The 23,408-nt window shown below is 44.0% G+C and overlaps 3 non-coding genes across 3 annotated transcripts; 1 reads left to right on the forward strand and 2 right to left on the reverse strand.

Moving 5' to 3' along the window:
• Positions 1 to 2,432: 2,432 nt before the first annotated feature.
• On the forward strand, positions 2,433 to 2,539 carry LOC120279686. Its single transcript, XR_005541993.1, has one exon. It is a non-coding gene; the product is annotated as a small nucleolar RNA R71 (small nucleolar RNA).
• Positions 2,540 to 5,850: 3,311 nt separating this feature from the next.
• LOC120279841 lies at positions 5,851 to 5,957 on the reverse strand. Its single transcript, XR_005542141.1, has one exon. It is a non-coding gene; the product is annotated as a small nucleolar RNA R71 (small nucleolar RNA).
• Positions 5,958 to 21,586: 15,629 nt separating this feature from the next.
• LOC120279844 lies at positions 21,587 to 21,693 on the reverse strand. Its single transcript, XR_005542145.1, has one exon. It is a non-coding gene; the product is annotated as a small nucleolar RNA R71 (small nucleolar RNA).
• Between the last annotated feature and the right edge of the window lie 1,715 nt (positions 21,694 to 23,408).

Here is a 23,408-nt window from a genome sequence, read left to right on the forward strand (position 1 = left end):
CCCGTGGCTTCTCTGTCCAAGCGAGAAAAATCGCTAAGTATTCTGCACAGCCGTGCGAAAATTCCGCACGGGTGTGGATATTCACAGGCCCAACTCACAGAGGCAAGCACACGCCCCTCATGGCTTCTCGGAATAGAGAGAGCTTTTCTGTAGAGTTTTGCACGGGCGTGCAAAAATTACCCACACCCGTGCGTTTTTCATAAGTTAATCCACAGGGGCTAGTCCACGCCCCTGTGTGCACTCGGGATAAGTTGCCAGGTCTCTGCAGGAAAACGCACGCCCGTGCTAAAATTACGCACACATGTGCGAAAGTCACGAGATCGGTCATAGGGGCGAGTCCACGCCCCTGTGTCTTCTCTAGATGAGCTCGCAATACAAATCCACGGGCGTGTGGAAATTCCACACGCCCGTGCGTTTTCCTTGGATGCCTTAAAAACTCTCCAGGCTCTGCAAAAAATTCCTGAACATGTTTACACACTCACAGCCTACCCTATTATGCAAACTATACCAGCGAAAAACATGAGAGATAGCTCAAACGACCAAAACTTTGCTAAATCCACATAAAAACTCACGATGAAATTAAAACCAACAATAAAATCACATCAAAAGCATCTAAAAATCAAGACACCAACACTCAACACTTTATTCATGCAAACGCTAAACTACTCAACTAAGAAAACAGTAAACACTTGGAATGCCTACCAAGAAGCGATTGGTTAATGTTACTAAGCTTGATGTACCTTGTCTTACCTCACGGGGCTTCATAGATGAAGGTTGCCCTCTTACCGATGACTTGAAAGCATGATGAGCAAAATCTCTGGAAGGTAGAGGTTGAATTATCGGGCTTGGGACCACCTAGCAAAGGTTCATCCAATTTGTTTGGTTCATGCCCATCTCCAACAGCCTTGGAGCATTTCTCGTGGCATCTCCTCATCCTCTTCATCTTTCGGAGCACCTTCTTTAGGATCCTTGTAGTAGATGGTACTTCTTCAATCAAACCAAGCATCATAACTTCTTCATTTTACACCTCTTGGTCAAACAAACCCTCAAAGGTACATCTGCATCCTCATCAACGTCTAGCACCACAAAATCTATAGGAAAAATATACTTGTCCACCTTGACAAGCACATCTTCGATGATACCCCTTGGATGTCTCACCATTCGATCCGCTAATTACAAAGTCATCCAAGTGGGTCTAGGCTCGCCCATGCCTAGTTTCTGAAAGAAGGTGTATGGCATGACGTTGATACTGGCCCCTGAGTCCACCATGCCAACTTTTTACCCAAATTGCCAATATTACACAAAATGATGAAGCTTCATGGGTCTTTCTTCTTGTTCGGCATGTTCTTTTGCAACACCACTGAGCAAGATGCATCTAAGATCAATGAAACACTCTCCTCCAACTTCCTCTTGTTAATCAACAAGTCCTTCAAGAATTTTGCATACTTGGGCATTTGGGCCAATGTCTCAACAAAAGTAATATTGATGTGGAGTTGCTTGAACAAACTCAGGAACTTCTTGTACTATTTATCCCCTTGGTCATTCTTCAATCTAGAGGGATAAGGGATTCTTGGCTTGAAAGGTGGGGGTGCCACCTCCTTCTCTTTGCTTGCTCTCTCCTCAACCTCTATAACCTCGGGTGCGTGTTCATTTGTCCTCTCACTCGGAAGCCTACATTCAACCTCACGACCACTTCCCAAAGTGATCGCCTTCATATGCTCTCTAGGATTGGTCTCGGTATTACTCGGCAAGTTTCATTGTGGCTTTTCTGATAGAGATTTCATAAAGAGGCAGTGTTGTTGCAAAGTGTAGCCTCGACTGATTGAAACCTTGTATCTGACGATTGCACAAACCTAGTCAAGGCCTTCTCGAAATTGGTCATTCATGTCTCCAAACCTGAAACTCAGTTTTCCATGTTTGGGGCTTATTGTTGTTGGAAACCTGGTGGCCCCATGGCCTTTTGTGGACCTTGGTTGCTCCACAAAAAATTGGGATGATTCTTCTAACCCGGATTGTAGGTGTTGCTATATGGATTCCCTTGGTTCCTCATTGCATTACCCATAAAATCGACATTCTCAACCGAAGATGCATCACCAATAGAGATCGAGCAATCGGAGGGAACATGTCCTCCACCACACCCGGTGCAAGTAGTCACGGCCGTCACTCTATTCGAAGTTAGAAGATCTAACTTCTTACTCAATGATTCCACTTGAGCCGCCAATGAAGTTACTGCATCTATCTCATGGAACCCGGCTACCATTTTCTTCTCCCTAGCATTCCATTGGTACCTATTTAACCCCATTTCTTCAATTAGTTGATGGGCCTTACCGGGGGTCTTGCTACCTAAGGTACCTCTTACTGCCGTATCTAAGAGTTGCCTTGTACTCGGATTCAACTCCTTATAAAAGGTCTGAACAATAATCCACTCCGGGAATCCGTGTTGGGGGCACTTTCTCAAGAGCTCCTTGAACCTTTCTCACGTCTCAAATAGAGACTCCAATTCTAACTATACAAAAGACGAGATCTCATTCCTAAGCTTTGCAGATTTTCCAGGAGGGAAATAACGGGCCATAAAAGCTTCTACCATCTCCTCCCATGTGGTAATCGATGCTATAGGTAATGAGTGTAGCCACTGCTTCGCTCTTCCCTTTAAGGAAAATGGGAAGGCCCTCAACTTGAAGGCATCATCCGTCACACCTTTTATCTTAAGTATATCACATACCTTGAGAAAGTTCTCTATATGGTTGCTTGGATCCTTATCGGCTAAACCATTTAACTGTGCGGATTGCTGCAACATGTGAATGAATGCCGGCTTTAGCTCAAAATTCTAAGCTGTAATCGGGGGACGCACAATACTCGATTGTGTCCCCAATACTAAAGGGCTGCCATAATCGGATAATGTCCTCTGTTGCTCATTCTATTCTGCCATGTTTTTAGATTCTTCTACTTCCAAATCAGCTAGATTAGATGGTTCTTACACAGACTCTTTCCTTTTTCTTCTAAGTGTATGCTCAAGCTCGGGATCTCTTTCAATCAATATTGAAGGGTTCCCTTGGGTCATAACCTGGAGCTGGACCAAAAAAGAAAGAAAAAGAAATCAGAACAATGATCGAATAAGAAGAAATGAACTAGAATGAATGAATGAATAGCTAAGAAAACAAAGGGTAAAGTATCTCTAAACGCCTACTCCCCGGCAACGGTGCTAAAAACTTGATAACACCCCTTGTGTATGTCCCACAAGTGCACGAGTTTGTCGAAGTAATAAAATCCCAGATGAGTGGGGTATCGTATCCACAGGGAGTAGGGAATAAAATCACTTAAATTGTTACTTAACTAAGTGATAAGTGCTTGTGTGATATGAATGCGAAGCATTCTTTCCTTATGTTGAGCATTACTTTTCTCAGGTTTTTACATTAATATGTGTGTTTTTATCTTACTTTTACGCAGGTAAGGCTGTGAGGTTGAGTATGAAGGAAATAGGCCAATGTGGATCATAATGCACCTATTTTGGAGGAGATCTTGCTAAGGTTCAAACGCGAAGACATAGGACAGTTGTGAGATGCTAGAGTGTGTGCCAACCTCCTCGCATTCGAGTGAGCACATCCATTTGGAGCGGCACAAAGGCAGTCACACTCGAGCATTATATCTTATGCATACAAGAACAGGAGCTCCACCAACATATATATCATTGAAGAAGCAAGTGATTCACGACGTGAACGTGTGCCCGTTTGCGTTACCCCGATGAAAGTATGGAATTAGGAAGTTATTCAGGTCGAAGACTGTAGCAACAATGTAGCAAGTACTGTAGCAGCACTGTTCACAGCCGGCTGAAAAATCATAGAAACAGAGAATCCACATGGGCGTGTGGAAATTATCCACACCCGTGTGGAAATTCCGCACGGGCGCGTGTAGCGTCCACGCCCATGGAGTTGCCCGATTCCAGCCCTATTTAAAGCCGATTCAGCCCCGATTTTGGTATTTTTTCTCCATCTTTTCCCCAACTTGAGAGAGGGCTTCGGCTAGGGTTTTGAGGGGTATTGGACAAGGTTTTGGAGAGGTTCTACGGCTCTGACATCGTCATTCCTGAGGAAGAACGTTGGTAGTGGAGCTTCCGTCGAGGCATATCCTATACCGGACGAGGGAATCCTTGGACGAGGAGTAGAGGACTCTCCGCAAGACTATCGACACGACCATCGAGGCGGTTTCTTTATGGATTCATTGCTTTTACACTCAATTTCTTTGATTGTACTTAGCTCCATGGAGAGCTAAACCCCTTGTGGGTAGTTGGGTGATTGTGAACCCTAGGATGTATTCGTTTCTTTGAACTTCTTTATTATGCTTTCAATAAATTGATGTTTATTGTGAGTTCCACCTTCAATGCTTGATTGTATGAACATTTCCCTAGAGTGACACTAGGGTTGAGAGTTCTTGTTGGTAACTTTGTGAGTGAGTGACACACCACGAGCGTTAGACAAAGCTAGGTTGGAGAGGGTTGAGAGGGTGAGTCGAGAGGTACAGGAGCGTCCCCTTTCCCCTCTGACATGATAGATTCTACCTCCGTTCATTGAGTTCTTTGCGGCCATAATAGAGTGAATGGTCTAAGGGATGAACCTCTGCTGGGGCCTAGTTGCACGTGCAATGGAGTGAAGCGTTGAGGGGATCTTAGTATCTAGGGCTTAATGGTGGCTAGGGACCTTCCGCCTGGACCAAAGGGTTAGGTCTATAATTAGGAAACGATTTATCACTTGGAATCCCTAGAGCTCATTGCAACTTTATTCGAGTGCGAGGTTGAGAGGTTATTTAATCTCTCCTCCGGGACATGAATAAAGTTAGTCATAGTTGACCTTAAATTTGGGATTATGTATGTAAGGATTTCCATGACTGACCATTGCATTGATTAGGAAGCATAATAGAGAGTTCTTGCACTTGAAACGATTTTCCTAGGTGAAGCATCATCCGAGTACCCCATCTTTATCGATTGCCTTGCCTCCTCCTTACTTTTGCTCTCTTACTTGTTGTTTTTAATTGTTGAGAATTGAATCATTATCACACTTATCATTGTTGATACTCCATATAGCTAAGAATCGAATTAAGTGTCTTTACTCCCAACTCCCTGTGGATTCGACCCCGCTCACCCGGGATTATTAGTTCGACAAACCCGTGCACTTGCGGGATATACGCAAGGGGATCTTGTCAAGTTTTTGGCGCCGTTGCCGGGGAGCTAGGCGTTTAGAGATACTTTGCACTTTATTTTCTTAGCTATTTCACCACACATTCTCATTCATATCTTCTTATTCTATCATCGTTATGATTTTCTTTTTCTTGATTTTTGGTGCAGCTCCAGGTTATGACCCGAGGGAATCCATCAATATTGATTGAAGGAGATCCTGAGCTTGAACATACACTTAGAAGAAAAGGGAAAGAACCTGTGCAAGAATAGCATAATCCAACTAATTTGGAAGTAGAAGGATCTGAAAACATGGCAGAACAAAATGAGCAACAATGAACATTATCCGATTATGCCAGACCTTCAGTGTTGGGGACACAATCGAGAATTGTGCGTCCCCCAATTACAGCTCAAAACTTTGAGTTAAAGCTGGCATTCATCCATATGCTGCAGAAGTTCATTGTGAGGATCCAAACAGTCATATAGAGAGCTTCCTCGAGGTGTGCGACATGCTGAAGATAAATGGTGTGACGGATGATGCCATCAAATTGAGAGCCTTCCCATTTTCCTTAAAGGAGAAAGCAAAGCAGTGGCTACACTCATTACCTAGAGCATCAATCACTACATGGGAGGAGATGGTAGAAGCTTTTCTAGCCCGTTATTTCCCTCCTGGAAAATCAACAAAGCTTAGGAATAAGATCTCATCCTTTGTTCAGTTGGAATTGCAGTCTCTATTCGAGACATGGGAAAGGTTCAAGGAGCTCCTGAGGAAGTGCCCGTAACACGGATTCCCGGAGTGGATGATTGTTCAAACCTTTTACAATGGTTTGAACCCGAGTACAAGGTAACTCTTGGATGCTGCAGCAGGAGGTACCTTAAGTAGCAAGAACCCCGATGAGGCCCGTCAGTTGATTGAAGAAATGTTGTTAAACAGCTACCAATGGAATGCTAGGAAGAAGAAGAAAGTGGCCGGTCTCCATGAAATTGATGCTGTAACTTCATTGGCGGCCCAAGTGGAGAGTTTGAGTAAGAAGCTAGATCTTATAGCTTCGAATAGAGTTGCGGCCATGACCAATTGCACCGGTTGTGGTGGAGGACATGCTCCCTCTGATTGCCCAATCATCATTGGTGATGTTTCTTCAATTGAGAACGTTGACTTTGTAGGTAATGGAATGAGACCTCAAGGGAATCCATACAGCAACACCTACAATTCAGGTTGGAAGAATCATCCCAACTTTTCATGGAGTAATCAAGGACCACAGAAGACCATGGGGCCATCGGGTTTCCAACAACAACAACAAGGCCCTCAAGTGGAAAAAAGAATTTCAGGCTTGGAAACCCGATTGACAGATTTGGAGAAAGCACATGGCTAGATTTGTTCAATCGGCAAATACAAGGTTTGAATCAGTCGAGGCTACACTCGCAATCACACCGCCTCCTTGTACAATCTTGAAAATTAAGTGGGGCAAATTGCGAAGTCTCTCTCTGAAAGGCCACATGGAAGTTTACCAAGCAACACGGAAACCAACCCTAGAGAACATGTGAAGGAGATCACTTTGAGAAGTGGTCGTGAGGTTGAAGGGAGGCTTCCGAGTGAGAAGCCGAAAGAACACGCACCCGAGGTTGTAGAGGTTGAGAAAAGAGAAAACAAAGAGAAAGAGGTGGCAACCCCACCTTTCAAGCCAATAATCCCTTATCCCTCTAGATTGAAGAATGACCAAGGGGATGAACAGTATAGGAAGTTCCTAAATTTGTTCAAGCAACTCCATATCAACATTCCTTTTGTTGAGGCATTGGCTCAAATGCCTAAGTATGCGAAGTTCCTGAAAGACCTATTGACCAACAAGAGGAAATTGGAGGAGAGTGCTTCAGTGGTGCTTGATGCTTCATGCTCGGCGGTGTTGCAAAAGAACATGCCGAACAAGAAGAAAGACCCGGGAAGCTTCATCATTCCATATAACATCGGCAACTTAGGTGAGGAAATAGCATTGGCAGATTCAGGGGCGAGCATCAATGTCATGCCATATACTTTTTTCCAAAAGCTAGGATTGGGTGAGCGTAGGCCTACTCGGATGACTTTACAATTGGCGGACCGAACGATGCGACATCCGAGAGGCATCATTGAAGACGTGCTTGTCAAGGTGGACAAGTACATTTTTCCGGTTGACTTTGTAGTGCTAGATATCGATGAGGATGCAGATGTACCCTTGATACTTGGGAGACCATTCTTGTGGACTTCCAAAGCATTGATTGACATGGACGGCGGGGGGCTCACATTGAGAGTTGGAGATGATAAGCTCACATACTGCCTTGCTGAAGCCATGCGGTATTCTCTTGATTTTGATGATACTCTATACTTTATAGACACTACTGATAAAATTGTTGATGAATATATGCAGGAAATGTTCAACCCAGATCCGTATGAAGGATTGTTCAACCAAGAGGAGAGCAATGAAGAAGTAATGATGCTTGGTTCGACTGAAGAAGTAACATCTACCCCGGGGATCTTGAACAAGGTGCTCCGGAAAATGAAGAGGGCTCGAAGACGCCACCGAAAATGCTCCAAGATTGTTGGAGACGTACATGAGCCAAGGAAGTTGGATGAACTATTGCTAGGTGGTCTGAAGCCCGAGAGTACACCCTCTATCCTCAGAAGACTTTGCTCATCATGCTTTCAAGCCATGGGTAAGAGGGCAACCTTCATTTATGAACCCCCATGAGGTAAGAAAGATACGTCAAGCTTAGTGACGTTAAACAAGAGCTTCTTGGGAGGCAAACCAAGTGTTTACTGTTTTCGTATCTTTCGGTTTAGTTTTTTTTTTTTACATGAACAAACTGTTAAGTGTTGGTCGTTTGAGTTCTATTTCATGTTTGTATCTGGTAAATTTTGCATAATAGGGCAGGCTCTGAGTGTGTAAACATGTTCAGAATATTTCTGCAGAGCCTGCAGGTTTTTTCTAAGTCATCCAGAGAAAACACACGGGCGTGGGGAATTTCTGCACGCCCGTGGATGTATACTGTGAACTCATCCAGAGAGGGCACAGGGGTGTGCGGCTGCCCCTGTGGACGACCATGCGACTGGCGCACACCCGTGGGTAATTTCTGCACGGGCGTGTGAATTCCTACAGAGTTGGGCAAATTTTCCCGAGAACGCACAGGGGCGTGGACTCGCCCCTGTGGGTGACCTTGTGAACCACACGCGGGCGTGGGTAATTTCCACACGCCCGTGCGATACTCTGCAGGTTGCTCCCTCCATCCTGAGAAAACACAGGGGCGTGCGGCTGCCCCTGTGAGTTGGGCATGTGAATGTCCACGCCCATGGGGAATTTCCGCACGGGCGTGCGTAAGACTTGATATTTTTGTCGGTTGTCCAGGGAAGCCACAGGAGCGTGCGCCGCCTCGTGAGTCCGCACACGGGCGTGGATATTTTCCGCACGCCCGTGGGAGATCGTTTTAAGTCAGTGAGAGTTTTTCCTAAGAGCGCACAGGGGCGTGCGTACGCCCTTGTGGAGCTTTTGAAGTGAGGCACACGGGCGTGGGGAATTTCCACACGCCCCTGTGGATGCACAGAACATCAAAAGTCGCGAGATCTGTTTAAAAGAGGATGATTTCTTTCCCTCTTCACGACTCCTTTTCACTTGAAAACACTCTCACAATACTCTCTGAGTCCATTGCGCCAGTTTGGTGGGATTTTAGCAAAGTTTTCCGGCCGGCTCTTCATTTTCTCACTTCTCTTCATCAGTAAATCCCTTTTTATCATCTTCTTCGTCAATTCATGATTTCTATCGATTAATCTGGTTAATAATGCTTCGTTTCTTCAATTGGAACAATGATTTATGTTTAGAACGAAGTTAGAAATATTATTGAGTTGTATTTTTGGATTGTTGATGCGTGGCCGTGCGGTTCTCATGCCCCGTGAATCCACACGAGCATGCGGAAATTCCACACGACCGTGTGGATTTCTGCAGTATTGTTTTATCTACTTGTTTGACCAATTTTGTTTGAATTTTGCAAATCATGGCACCTACGTCAAAGAAGCAAGCTGATAAGAGGCCACGTGAGTCATCCTCTGAACCTGAGGCATGCGATTTGCGATTCCCGAACATCAGGTCCGTTATGAGTGATTGTCGAGACTCCGTTTCAGACAGACTCGATTCCTGGACGCTACTATACTGCGGAAGCTTCAGCAGGGTGATGAGTTCGCCGATGAGATCGAGGATCTAATTTCAGAAGGCGGTTGACGGCAGTTACTAACTATTAGAGAGCCAGCCATCTGAGAGTTTACACTGGAGGTGCTCTCTTCGTTCGAGTTCGATAGAGCATATGCGAGCTTTGACATTTTGGGTACCATTTAGTTCAGAGTATTTGGACGCCACCATAGCTTGAGCATTACGCAGTTTTCTATACTGCTTGGCTTATACGAGGAGGCATTCATAGCTACAGAGGAGTATGCATAGTTGCCTACTGATTATCCTAGAACCTTGACCCCGCAGAGAGCTTACAGAGTGCTATATGGTCAAGGTCAGTACGAGCCGGGGGTGTCCAAGGCCACGTGCCTTTCCCGACCTGCCTACAGATATTTGCACGCCATCATGAGTAGGTCGGTAAATGGCCGTGGTGACAGTACTGGTGTCTTGAGTAATTAGGAGCTGTTGTACTTGTACTCGATGGTAGAGCGCGTACCGATCCACTTAGGGCACATCTTGGCTGATTACATCAGACATCAGGGACAGTATGCTAGACTGGGAAAGATCTTCTCGGGCCCTTACATTACGAGATTAGTGCTGGGCATGGGTCTCTTGGATTCGATTCGCGGAGTCGAGAAGACGAGTGTACCCGCTCCCCTGGGTCTAGAGACGATGCGGTTGATGGGCATGGTCCGCAGGGTTCAGAAAGGGGTTTTTGCTTTAGTCCTACCGGCCCTAGAGATAGCTGAGGATGAAGGTGATGAAGCCGGAGCATCTCAGCCCGTCCCCGAGCCTCAGCCAGCATCGATGGAGACCGAGGCACCTCCAGCGGCCGAGGAACCACCCCCAGTGCGTATGTTATCACCATCTCGAGCCAATGATCGCTTTGTGAGGCTCGAGAATGCTATAGGAGTGGTCCGAGCCGAGGTTGCCGAGATTAGGGCTACGGAGGCCACTCAGTATACGGAGTTCATGGCACGTTTTGACATATTACAGCAGATCCTAGAGCGAGACGTTGCCTCATCATTTGTTCTGCAGCCGAGGACTCTTCAGGCCCCCTCAGTTCCTCCAGCACCATCATCCTCGACCCTAGCACCAGAGGACCCACTATATGCTTCCACTTCACCAGCAGCAGCAGCGGAGCACGAGAGCGACTCCGACACTTGACCTTTCTTTTACTTTCATGCATTTTACTTTATTTTATTTTCTTGTTTTTAGACTTGTTCACTCAGAAAGGATTTTTCCTTCTGAGTTTATGTTTTGTTGTATTTATCGAGTTGAATTCATTGCTTCATCTTTTAAACACTCGAGTTATTTTTGTTTTTCTTGAGCTTCACTGAACCCCCTCGTGTATGCGTGCAGATGGTCTTGTCATCTTGGGAATTGAGACTTAGTCATCGGCACGGCCAAGGTGCTTCGGCACTTGGCCGTGTGAGCTTCACAACCCGTTGAAACACTACTCCCAACGAATTAGCTTCATCAAACGCAACACTAGGAGTCAGGGGAGTATTGTTTTGATTGTTTCTTCCACATCTATTTTTGAATGATATATTTTGAGTGAGCTTGCATGAGTACATTGAGGACAATGTACAACTTAAGTGTGGGGGGGAGTTTCATAATGCGCACATCTTTTCTATTGTTCTTGATTGATATATGCTCACTTAGCCAATAGCGGTTCACCTTAGTTGCAATGATTGTATTCTTAAGTCTAGGAGAATTGTTAACATTGAATGTTTTCATGCTCTAGTTCTTGCTTGAATTTTTAGGAATTTTTGCCCGATTTACACTTAGTGCACTACTCACTCTTTGAACTCTATTGGAAACTCATATTTGATGTTAAAGGGACTAGTTAGGTTTACTTCTTTTGCTAAAAAAAAAAAACTGGAAAATGAAAAGAAGAAAAAAAAAAAGTTTTATTGTTTATTTGTGTTTGTTGGGTGGAAAGAGCTACCACCTATGAAGTATGAAGCTACTCTCACAAGTCGGATACTAGGTATGCCCTAATGAGAAAAAGAGCTATCTCATAGGATGAGTGAAAGCTACCACTCGGGTAGAAAGAGCTACCACCTCGAAAGTGTGAAAGCCACCTTAGTGGCCGCTTTGGAAAGGGCTACCTTAGAGGATGTGTGAAGCTACTACAATCTTTTAAAATTTTTATCACTTTTGTAGATAAATAAGTCCCTTGTACTTAGAACTTTGAGGAGTATAACTTGGGTTGTTTTGAGTGAGTTCACACACTTACACGAAATTCGGGTTTGTTGTCCTTTTTTATTCAAGTTTTTAGCTAGAGCATTGATTTTTCGTATTTAGTGTTGAAATTTTCCTTACTTGTAGAATACTTTCTTTGTATACCTCGGTGAACCTAAGGCCAAGCACTTTTAATATTTTCTTCATTGATGCACAAAATGTTTTAATGTTTGCTTGAGGACAAGCAAAAGCTTAAGTGTGGGGGAGTTTGATAACTACTTGTGTGATATGAATGCGAAGCATTCTTTCCTTATGTTGAGCATTACTTTTTCTCGTGTTTTTTTACATTAATATGTGTGTTTTTATGTTACTTTCACGCAGGTAAGGCTGTGAGGTTGAGTATGAAGGAAATAGGCCAATGTGGATCATAATGCACCTATTTTGGAGGAGATCTTGCTAAAGGTTCAAACGCCAAGACATAGGGACAAGTGTGAGATGCTAGAGTGTGTGCCAACCTCCTCGCATTCGAGTGAGCACATCCATTTGGAGGGGCACAAAGGCAGTCACACTCGAGCATTCCGCCTTATGCATACAAGAACAGTGAGCTCCACCAACATATATATCATTGAAGAAGCAAGTGATTCACGACGTGAACGTGTGCCCATTTATGCTACTCCCGATGAAAGTATGGAATTGGGAAGTTATTCAGGTCGAAGGCTGTAGCAACATTGTAGCAAGTACTGTAGCAGCATTGTTCATAGCCGGCCGAGAAATCAGAGAAACAGAGAATCCACACGAGCCTGTGGAAATTATCCACGCCCGTGTGGAAATTATCCACGCCCGTGTGGAAATTCCGCACGGGCGCGTGTAGCGTCCACGCCCGTGGAGTTGCCCGATTCCAGCCCTATTTCAAGCCGATTCAGCCCCAATTTTGGTATTCTTTTCTCCATCTTTTCCCCAACTTGAGAGAGGGCTTCGGCTAGGGTTTTGAGGGGTATTGGCCAAGGTTTTGGAGAGGTTCTACTGCTCCGACATCGTCATTCTTGAGGAAGAAGGTTGGTAGGGGAGCTTCCGCCGAGGCGTATCCTATACCGGACGAGGGAATCGTTGGATGACGAGTAGAGGACTCTCCGCAAGACCATTGACACGACCATCGAGGGGGTTTCTTTATGCATTCATTGCTTTTACATTCAATTTCTTTGATTGTACTTAGCTCCATGAAGAGCTAAACTCCTAGTGGGTACTTGGGTGATTGTGAACCCTAGGATGTATTTGTTTCTTTGAACTTCTTTATTATGCTTTCAATAAATTGATGTTTATTGTGAGTTCCAACCTTGAATGCTTGATTGTATGAACATTTCCCTTAGAGTGACACTAGGGTTGAGAGTTCTTGTTGGTAACCTTGTGAGTGAGTGACATACCACGAGCGTTAGATAAAGCTAGGTTGGAGAGGGTTGAGAGGGTGAGTCGAGAGGTACAGGAGCGTCCCCTTTCCTCTCCGACGTGATAGATTCTACCTCCGTTCCTTGAGTTCTTTGCGGCCATAATAGAGTGAATGGTCTAAGGGATGAACCTCCGTTGGGGCCTAATTGCGCGTGCAATGGAGTGAAGCGTTGAGGAGATCTTAGTATCTAGTGCTTAATTGTGGCTAGGGACCTTTCGCCTGGACCAAAGGGTTAGGTCTATAATTAGGAAGCGATTTATCACTTGGAATTCCTAGAGCTCATTGCAACTTTATTCGAGTGCGAGGTTGAGAGGTTATTTAATCTCTCCTGCGGGACATGAATAGAGTTAGGCATAGTTGACCTTAGATTTGGGACTATGTATGTAAGGATTTCCACGACTCACCATTGCATTGATTAGGAAGCATAATAGAGAGTTCTTGCACTTGAAACGATTTTCCTCGGTGAAGCATCATCCGAGTACCCCATCTTTATCGATTGCCTTGCCTCTTCCTTACTTTTGCTCTCTTACTTGTTGCTTTTAATTGTTGAGAATTGAATCATTATCCCACTTATCATTGTTGACACTGCACATAGCTAAGAATCGAATTAAGTGTCTTTACTCCCTACTCCCTGTGGATTCAACCCCGCTCACCCGGGATTATTACTTCGACAAACCTGTGCACTTGAGGGATATACGCAAGGGGATCTTGTCACTAAGTGAAAGATGAATAGTGATATGTGTGACAAAATGTGAAATAACAAAAGTAAAAGAACAAGAAAGAGAGCACAAATAAAGGAGAAGGTAAGGAAATCGATATAAATGGGGTACCCAAATATTGTTCCGCCTAGGACAATTGTTTCAAATGCAAGAACCCTCTATTATACTTTCTAAGTGATGTAATAATGAGTCGTGGAGATCCTTAAATACATGGTCCCAAATCTAAGGTCAACCATGCCTAACTCTATACATGTCCCGGAGGAGAAATTGAATGACCTCTCAACCTCGCACTCATATAGAATTGCAATGAGTTCTAGGGATTCCAAGTGATAAATCCTCTTCCTAGATGTAGACCTAACCCTTTTGTCCAGGTGGAAGGTCCCTAGCCACAATTAAGCCCTAGGTGCTAAAATCACTTCAACACTTCACTCTGTTGCATTCGCAACTAAGCCCCAGAGGAAGGTCATCCTTTAGCCCATTCACTTTACTATGACCGCAAACAACTTGAGGAAATGGAGGTAGAATAAATCACACCGGAGGAGAAAGGGGGCGGTCCGCTACCTCTCGAGTCACCCTCTCAACCCTCTCAAATCTATCTTTGTCTAACTCTCGTGGTGTGTCACTCACTCACAAGGGTTACCAACAAGATCTCTGAACACAGGTGTCACTCTAAGGGAGTATTCATACAATCAAGCATTCAAGATTGGAACTCAAATAAAATATCAACTAATTGAAAGCATAATAAAGAGGTTCAATGAAACGAATACATCCTAGGGTTCACAAATACCCTAGTACCCACTTGGGGGTTTAGCTCTACATGGAGCTCATTACAATCAATGAAATCAAATGTAAGAGCAAAGAAACCATAGAAAACTCCCTCAATATTCATGGCGATGGTCTTGTGGAGAGTCCTCTACTCATCCAAGTGTCGCTTTGTCCGGCCTAGGATATACCTCGAAGGATCGGTACCGACGAAAGCTCTCCCACTAACCTTCTTCCAAATGGAGCACGATGTCGGAGCCGTAGAACTACTCCCAATCCCTAGCCAATACCTCTCTAAAACCCTAGCCACTGCCCTCTCTCAACTTGGGGAAAAGATGGTGGAAAGAATGCTGAAATCGGTGGTGAAATCGGCTTTTAAATGGTTGGAATCAGGAATCCACCGCCCCTGTGGATTTTTCACACGGGCATGTGGAATTAACACACGCCCATGTGGATTCTCTGTTTTCATCCTTCTTTGGCCGGGTGTGAACAGTACATGCTACAATGTTTTGCTACAGTGCCTGCTACAGTAAGGGCCCCGAAACACTCCCGAATCTATGCTTTCATCGAGGTAACGTAAACGGACATTTGTTTACGTCGTAGATCACTTTGCTTCTTCACTAACGGACATGTTGGTGGAGATCTTGCTATACATGCACAAGCCTGAATGCTTGAATGTGACTGCCCTTGTGCCTGATAAGCGCTTGTGTGATATGAATGCGAAGCATTCTTTCCTTATGTTGATCATTACTTTTCTCGGGTTTTTACATTAATATGTGTGTTTTTATGTTACTTTCGTGCAGGTAAGGTTGTGAGGCCGAGTATGAAGGAAAGAAACCAATGTGGATCATAATGCACCAATTTTGGAGGAAATCTTGCTAAGGTTCAAACGCGAAGACATAGGTCGGGTGTGAGATGCTAGAGTGTGTGCCAACCTCCTCGTATTTGAGTTAGCACAACCATTTGGAGGGGCACAAGGGCAGTCACACTCGAGCATTCTGAGTTATGCACATAGAACAAGATCTCCATCAACTTGTTCGTCATTAAAGAAACAAAGCGATCCACGACGTGAACGTGTGGCCGTTTGCGTCACCTCGATGAAAGTATGGATTCAGGAAGTATTTTAGGCCAGGTAATGTAGTAAAGCAATGTAGCAAAAATACTGTAGCAACACTGTTCACAGCTGTCCGAAAATCACAATTCTAGAGAATCCACACGGGCGTGTGGAAATTACCCACGCCCGTGTGGAAATCCCACAGGGGCGTGTGAAAAATCCACAGGACCGTGTAGATGCCCGATTCCAGCCCTATTTAAAGCCGATTTCAGCCCCGATTTCAGCATTCTTTTCTCCATCTTTTCCCCAACTTGAGTGAGGGTTTCGGCTAGGTTTTGAGAGGTATTGGCTAAGGTTTGGAGAGGTTCTATGGCTCCGACATCATCATTCTTTTTTAAGAAGGTTGGTAGGGGAGCTTCGTCGAGGCGTATCCTATACCGGACAAGGGAATCCTTGGATGACGAGTAAAGGACTTTCCACAAGACCATCGACACGACTATCGAGGGGGTTTCTCTATGGATTCATTACTTTTACATTCTATTTCTTTGATTGTACTTAGCTCCATGGAGAGCTAAACCCCTATTGGGTACTTGGGTATTTGTGAACCCTAGGATGTATTTGTTTCATTGAATCTCTTTATTATGCTTTCAATTAATTGATGTTTGTTGTGAGTTCCAACCTTGAATTCTTGATTGTATGAACATTTCCCCTAGAGTGACAATAGGGTTGAGAGTTCTTGTTGGTAACCTTGTGAGTGAGTGACACACCACGAGCGTTAGAGAAAGCTAGGTTGGAGAGGGTTGAGAAGGTGAGTCGAGAGGTACAGGAGCGTCCCCGTTCCCCTCCGGCGTGATAGATTCTACCTCCATTCCTCGAGTTCTTTGCGGACATAATATAGTGAATGATCTAAGGGATGACCCTCCGCTGGGGCTTAGTTGCATGTGCAACGGAGTGAAGCATTGAGGTGATCTTAGTATCTAGGGCTTAATCGTGGTTAGGGACATTCCACCTGGACCAAAGGGTTAGGTCTATAATTAGGAAGAGATTTATCACTTGGAATCCCTAGAGCTCATTGCAACTCTATTCGAGTGCGAGGTTGAGAGGTTATCTAATCTCTCTAATAAGTGCTTGTGCGATATGAATGTGAAGCGTTCATTCCTTATGTTGAGCATTACTTTTCTCAGGTTTTTACATTAATATGTGTGTTTTTATGTTACTTTTACGCATGTAGGGTTATAAGGCCAAGTATGAAGGAAATACGCCAATGTGGATCATAATGCACCTATTTTGGAGGAGATCTTGCTAAGGTTCAAACACTAAGACATAGGACAGGTGTGAAATGATAGAGTGTGTGCCAACCTCCTCGCATTCGAGTGAGCACATCCATTTGGAGCGGCACAAAGGCAGTCACACTCGAGCATTCTATCTTATGCATACAAGAACAGAAGCTCCACCAACATATATATCATTGAAGAAGCAAGTGATTCACGACGTGAACGTGTGCCCGTTTGCGTTACCCCGATGAAAGTATGGAATTAGGAAGTTATTCAGGTCGAAGACTGAAGCAGAGCACTGTAGCAACATTGTAGCAAGCATTGTAGCAGCACTGTTCATAGCCGGCCGAGAAACCAGAGAAACAGAGAATCCACACGAGCATGTGGAAATTATCCACGCCCATGTGGAAATTCCGCACGGGTGCGTGTATTGTCCACGACCGTGGAGTTGCCTGATTCCAGCCCTTTTTAAAACCGATTCAGCCCCGATTTTCGTATTCTATTCTCCATCTTTTCCCCAACTTGCGAGAGGGCTTCGGCTAGGGTTTCAAGGGGTATTGGCCAAGGTTTTGGAGATGTTCTATGGCTCCGACATCGTGATTCCATTAGGAAGAAGGTTGGTTGGGGAGCTTCGATCGAGGCGTATCCTATACCGGATGAAGGAATCCTTGGACGACGAGTAGAGGACTTTCCACAAGACCATCGACACGATCATCGAGGGGGTTTCTTTATGGATTCATTGCTTTTACATTCGATTTATTTGATTGTACTTAGCTCCAATGAGAGCAAAACCCCTAGTTGGTACTTGGGTGATTGTGAACCCTAGGATGTATTTGTTTCATTGAACTTCTTTATTATGCTTTCAATAAATTCATCTTTATTGTGAGTTCCAACTTTGAATGCTTGATTGTATGAACATTTCCCCTAGAGTGACACTAGGGTTGAGAGTTCTTGTTGGTAACCTTGTAAGTGAGTGACACACCATGAGCGTTAGACAAAGCTAGGTTGGAGAGGGTTGAGAGGGTGAGTCGAGAGGTACAGGAGCGTCCCCTTTACCCTCTGACGTGATAGATTCTACCTCCATTCCTCGAGTTCTTTGCGGCCATAATAGAGTGAATGGTCTAAGGGATGAACCTCCGCTGGGGCCTAGTTGCGCGTGCAATGGAGTGAAGCGTTGAGGTGATCATAGTATCTAGGGCTTAATTGTGGCTAGGGACCTTCCGCTTGGACCAAAGGGTTAGGTCTAAATCTAGGAAGAGATTTATGACTTGGAATCCATAGAGCTCATTGCAACTCTATGCGAGTGCGAGGTGTTGAGATTATTCGATTTCTCCTCCAGGACATGTATAGAGTTAGGCATAATTGACCTTAGATTTGGGACTATGTACGTAAGGATTTCCACGACTCACCATTGCATTGATTAGGAAGCATAATAGAGAGTTCTTGCACTTGAAGCGATTATCCTAGGTGAAGCGTCATCAGAGTACCCCATCTTTATCGATTGCCTTGCCTTCTCCTTACTTTTGCTCTCTTACTTGTTGCTTTTTAATTTTCTGAGAATTGAATCATTATCACACTTATCATTGTTGATACTCCACATAGCTAAGAATCGAATTAAGTGTGTTTACTCCCTACTCCTTGTGGATTCGACCCCGCTCACCCGGGCATTATTACTTTGACAAACCCATGCACTTGCGGGATATAAGCAAGGGGACCTTGTCACTCTCCTCTGGGACAATTATAGAGTTAGGCATAATTGACCTTAGATTTGGGCACTATGTGTTTAAGGATTTCTACGACTCACCATTGCATTGATTAGGAAGCATAATAGAGGGTTCTTGCACTTGAAACAATTATCCTAGGCGGAGCATTATCCGAGTACCCCATCTTTATCGATTGCCTCACCTCCTCCTTTACTCGTGCTCTCTTACTTGTTGTTTTTACTTTTGAGAATTGAATCATTGTCACACTTATCACTACTGATCTTTCACATAGCTAAGAAGCGGATTAAGTGTTTTTATTCCCTACTCCCTGTGGATTCGATACTCACTCATCAGGGATTATTACTTCGACAAACCCGTGCACTTGCGGGTTATACGAAAGGGGAACTTGTCAGTGCCCCTCCAAATCATTGTGATAACTTGAATACGAGGAGGTTGACACACATTCTCACATTTCGAACACGACTTATGTATTCACGTTTAAACCTTCATAAGATTTTCACCAAATGGTGCATTTACGATCCACATTAGCTTCTTTCTCTAATATTCAGCCTCACAACTCTATCTGCATGAAAGTAACATAAATACACACATATTAGCTTTAAAACCTGATAAGTTCTTGTGTGATAAGAATGCAAAGTGTTCTTTCCTTATGATGAGCATTACTTTTATCGGGTTTTAACACTAATATGTGTATATTTATGTTACTTTCATGTATATAGGTTTGTGAAGCCAAATCTTAGAGAAAGAAGCCAATGTAGATCGTGAGTGCACCATTTGGAGGAAATCTTGAGAAGGTTCAAACGCGAAGACATAAGTCAGGTTCAAGATGCTAGAATGTGTGCCAACCTTCTTGTATTCAAGCTAGCACAATGATTTGGAATGGCACAAAGGCAGTCACATTCTAAGTAGTCCAGCTTGTGCATGTGTAACAAGATCTCCACCAACGCGGCCATTCATTGAAGCAAAGCGATCTATGATGTAAACGTGTGCCCATTCATTGTAGTAAAATACTATAGCAGGTACTGTTCACAGCGGCCAAAGAAGGAGTTGGCCAAGAAGCCACACGGGTGTGTGGAAATTCCACACGCCCGTTTGTTAATTCCATAAGTCCGTGTGGAATATCCACAGGGGCATGTCGATACCCGATTCCAACCCTTTAAAAGCCGATTTTAGCCCTCTATTTCAGCATTCTTTTCTCCATCTTTTCCGCAATTTGAGAGAGGACTGCAGCTAGGGTTTTGAGAGGTATTGTTTAGGGATTGGGAGAGATTCTACAGCTCCGACATCACGCTCTATTTGGAAGAAGATTAGTGGGAGAGCTTTCGTCGACACCGATCCGGCGAGGTGTGTCCTAGACCAGATAAAGGGACCTTTGGACGAGTAAAGGACTCTCCACAAGACCATCATGAAGACTATTGAGAAGGTTTTCTATGGATTTATTGCTTTTATATTCGATTTCATTGATTGTAATTAGCTCCGTGGAGAGCTAAAACCCCTAGTGGTCACTTGGATTGTGAACCTTAGGATGTATTCATTTCATTAAACCTTGTTATTATGCTTTCATTAATTGATGTTTTTATTGAGTTCCAATCTTGAATGCATTAATTGTATTAATACTCCCTTAGAGTGACACTAGGGTTGAGAGTTCTTGCTGGTAACCCTTGTGAGTGAGTGACACACCACGAGAGTTAGACAAAGCTAGATTGGAGAGAGTTGAGAGGGTGAGTCAAGAGGTAGCGGAGCGTCCCCTTTCGCCTCCGGTGTGACTTATTATACCTCCAAATCCTTGAGTTTTTTGCGGTCATAGTAGAGTGAATGGGCTAAGGGATGACCTTGCGCCGGGGCTTAGTTGCGAGTGCAATGGAGTAAAGCGTTGAAGTGATTTTAGCATCTAGGGCTTAATTGTGGCTAGGGACCTTCCACCTGGACCAAAGGGTTAGGTCTACATGTCAAAAAAGGATTTATCACTTGGAATCCCTAGAGCTCATTGCAATTCTATATGAGTGCGAGGTTGAGAGATTGTTCAATTTCTCCTCCGGGACATGTATAGGGTTAGGCATGGTTCGCCTTAGATTTGGGACCATGTATTAAATGATCTCCATGACTCATTAATGCATTAGTTAGGAGGCATATTAGAGGGTTTTTGCATTTGAAATGATTGTCCTAGGCGGATCAATATCCGAGTACCCCATTTATATCGATTGCCTTGCATCTCCTTTACTTGTTCTCTCTCTCTCTTGACTCTTTTACTTTTGTTTGCATTACATCTTGTCTCACAAATCACTATTCATATTTCGCTTAGTTAAGAAATAATTTAAGTATTTTTACTCCCTACTCCTTGTGGATACGATACCCACTCACCTGTGCTTTTTCGGGACATACGCAAGGGCCGTTATCAAGTTTTTGGCACCGTTGCCGGGGAATAGGAGTTTAGAGATACTTTGCATTTTCTTTTCTTAGCTATTCATTTATTCATTCTATTTCACATCTTCCTTTCTATCATCTTTCTGATTTGTTTTCTTTCTTTTTGTACAGCTCCAGGTTAATAACCTGAGGGAACCCCTCAATATTGATTGAAGGAGATCCCGAGTTTGAACATACACTTAGAAGAAAAAAGGAACGAACCTGTGCAAGAACAGTCTAATCTAGCTAATTTGGAAGTTAAAGTGTCGGATAATATAGCGTAACAAAATGAGCAACAAAGGACATTATCGAATTATGCCAGACCTTCAATATTGGGGACACAATCGAGTATTGTGCATCCCCCGATTACAACTTAGAACTTTGAGCTGAAGCCGGCATTCATCCACATATTGCAGCAATCTGCATAGTTCAATGGTTTGGCCGATGAGGATCCAAATAGTCATATAGAGGACTTTCTCGAGGTGTGTGATATGCTCAAGATAAACGGGGTGACGGATGATTCCATCAAGATGAGAGCCTTCCCATTTTCCTTAAAGGAAAGAGCGAAGTAGTGGCTACACACATTACCTAGAGCATCAATTACCACATAGAAGGAGATGGTAGAAGCTTTTCTTGCCCATTATTTTCCTCCCAGAAAATCTGCAAAGCTTAGGAATGAGATCTCATCCTTTGTACAGTTGGAATTGGAGTCTCTATTTGAGACGTGGGGAAGGTTCAAGGAGCTCTTGAGAAAGTGCCCATAATACGAATTCCCAGAGTGGATGATTGTTTAGACCGTTTACAACGGGTTAAATCTGAGCATGAGGCAACTCTTGGCTGTGGCAGCAGGAGGTACCTTAGGTAGCAAGACCCCAAGTGAGGCTCGTCAACTAATTGAAGAAATGGGTTTAAATAGCTACCAATGGAATGCTACGGAGAAGAAGAAGGTGGCCGGACTTCATGATATAGATGCAGTAACTTCATTGGCAGCTCAAGTGGATCACTGAGTAAGAAGTTAGATGTTCTAACTTCGAATAGAGTGGCGGCCGTGACTACTTACACCAGGTGTGGTAGAGGACATGCTCCTCCCGATTGCCAGATCTCTATTGGTGATGCATCTTTAGTTGAGAATGTTGATTTTGTGGGTAATGCGATGAGGAATCATGGGAATCCATATAGCAACACCTACAATCCGGGTTGGAAGAATTATCCCAATTACTCGTGGAGTAATCAAGTTCCACAAAAGGCCATGGGGCCACCAGGTTTTGAACAACAACAAGCCCCAAACATGGAGAACCAAGTTTCCAGTTTGGAGACCCAAATGACCGATATAAAGAAGGCCTTGACTAGATTTGTGCAATCATCATATACAAGGTTTCATTCAGTTGAGGCTACACTTCGCAACCACACAGCTTCTTTACACAACCTTGAGAATCAAGTGGCCAAATTGTGAAGTCTCTATCGAAGAGATCACAAGGAATCTTGCCAAGCAATACCGAGACCAATCCTAGAGAGCATGTGAAGGCGATCACTTCGAGAAGTGGTCGTGAGGCTGAAGTTAGGTTTCCGAGTGAGAAGGCCAATGAACACATACCCGAGGTCATAGAGATTGAAGAGGGAACAAGCAAAGAGAAGAAGGTGGCACCCCCACCTTTCAATCTAAGAATCCCCTATCCCTCTAGGTTAAAGAATGACCAAGCGGATAAACAATACAATAAGTTCCTGAGTTTGTTCAAGCAACTCCACATCAATATTCCTTTTATTGAGGCATTGTCTCAAATGCCTAAGTATGTAAAATTCTTGAAGGGCTTGTTGACTAACAAGAGGAAGTTAGAGGAGAGTGCTTTAGTGATCTTAGATGCTTCTTACTCGCCGGTTTTGCAAAAGAACATGCCGAACAAGAGGAAAGACCCTCGAAGCTTCATCATTCCATGCAACATTGGTAATTTAGGTGAAGAAATGGCATTGGCGGACTCAGGGGCCAGTATCAACGTCATGCCATACACCTTCTTTTAGAAGCTAGGCTTGGGCGAGCCTAGGCATGCTCGGATGACTTTACAATTGGTGGACCGAACGATGAGACATCCAAGAGGTATTATCAAAGATGTGCTTGTCAAGGTGGACAAGTACATATTTCATGTAGATTTTGTGGTGCTAGACGTCGACGAGAATGTGGATGTACCCTTGATACTTGGGAGGTCATTCTTGCGGACTTCCAAGGCATTAATTGACATGGATGGCGGGGAGCTAACTTTGAGAGTTAGAGATGACAAGCTTACTTACCGTCTTGCTGAAGCCATGCGGCATTCTTTTGATTTCGATGATACTTTGTTTTTCTAGACACTGCTGATGAGATTGTTGATGAATATATGCAGGAAATGTTCAATCCGGACCCCTACGAGTGTTTGTTTGACCAAGAAAAGGAAAATGAAGAAATAATGATGCTTGGCTCAACGGAAGAAGTACCATTAACTCCCGGGATCCTGA

Source organism: Dioscorea cayenensis, chromosome 16 (assembly GCF_009730915.1).
Source record: "Dioscorea cayenensis subsp. rotundata cultivar TDr96_F1 chromosome 16, TDr96_F1_v2_PseudoChromosome.rev07_lg8_w22 25.fasta, whole genome shotgun sequence".
NCBI classification, from domain to species: Eukaryota; Viridiplantae; Streptophyta; class Magnoliopsida; order Dioscoreales; family Dioscoreaceae; genus Dioscorea; species Dioscorea cayenensis.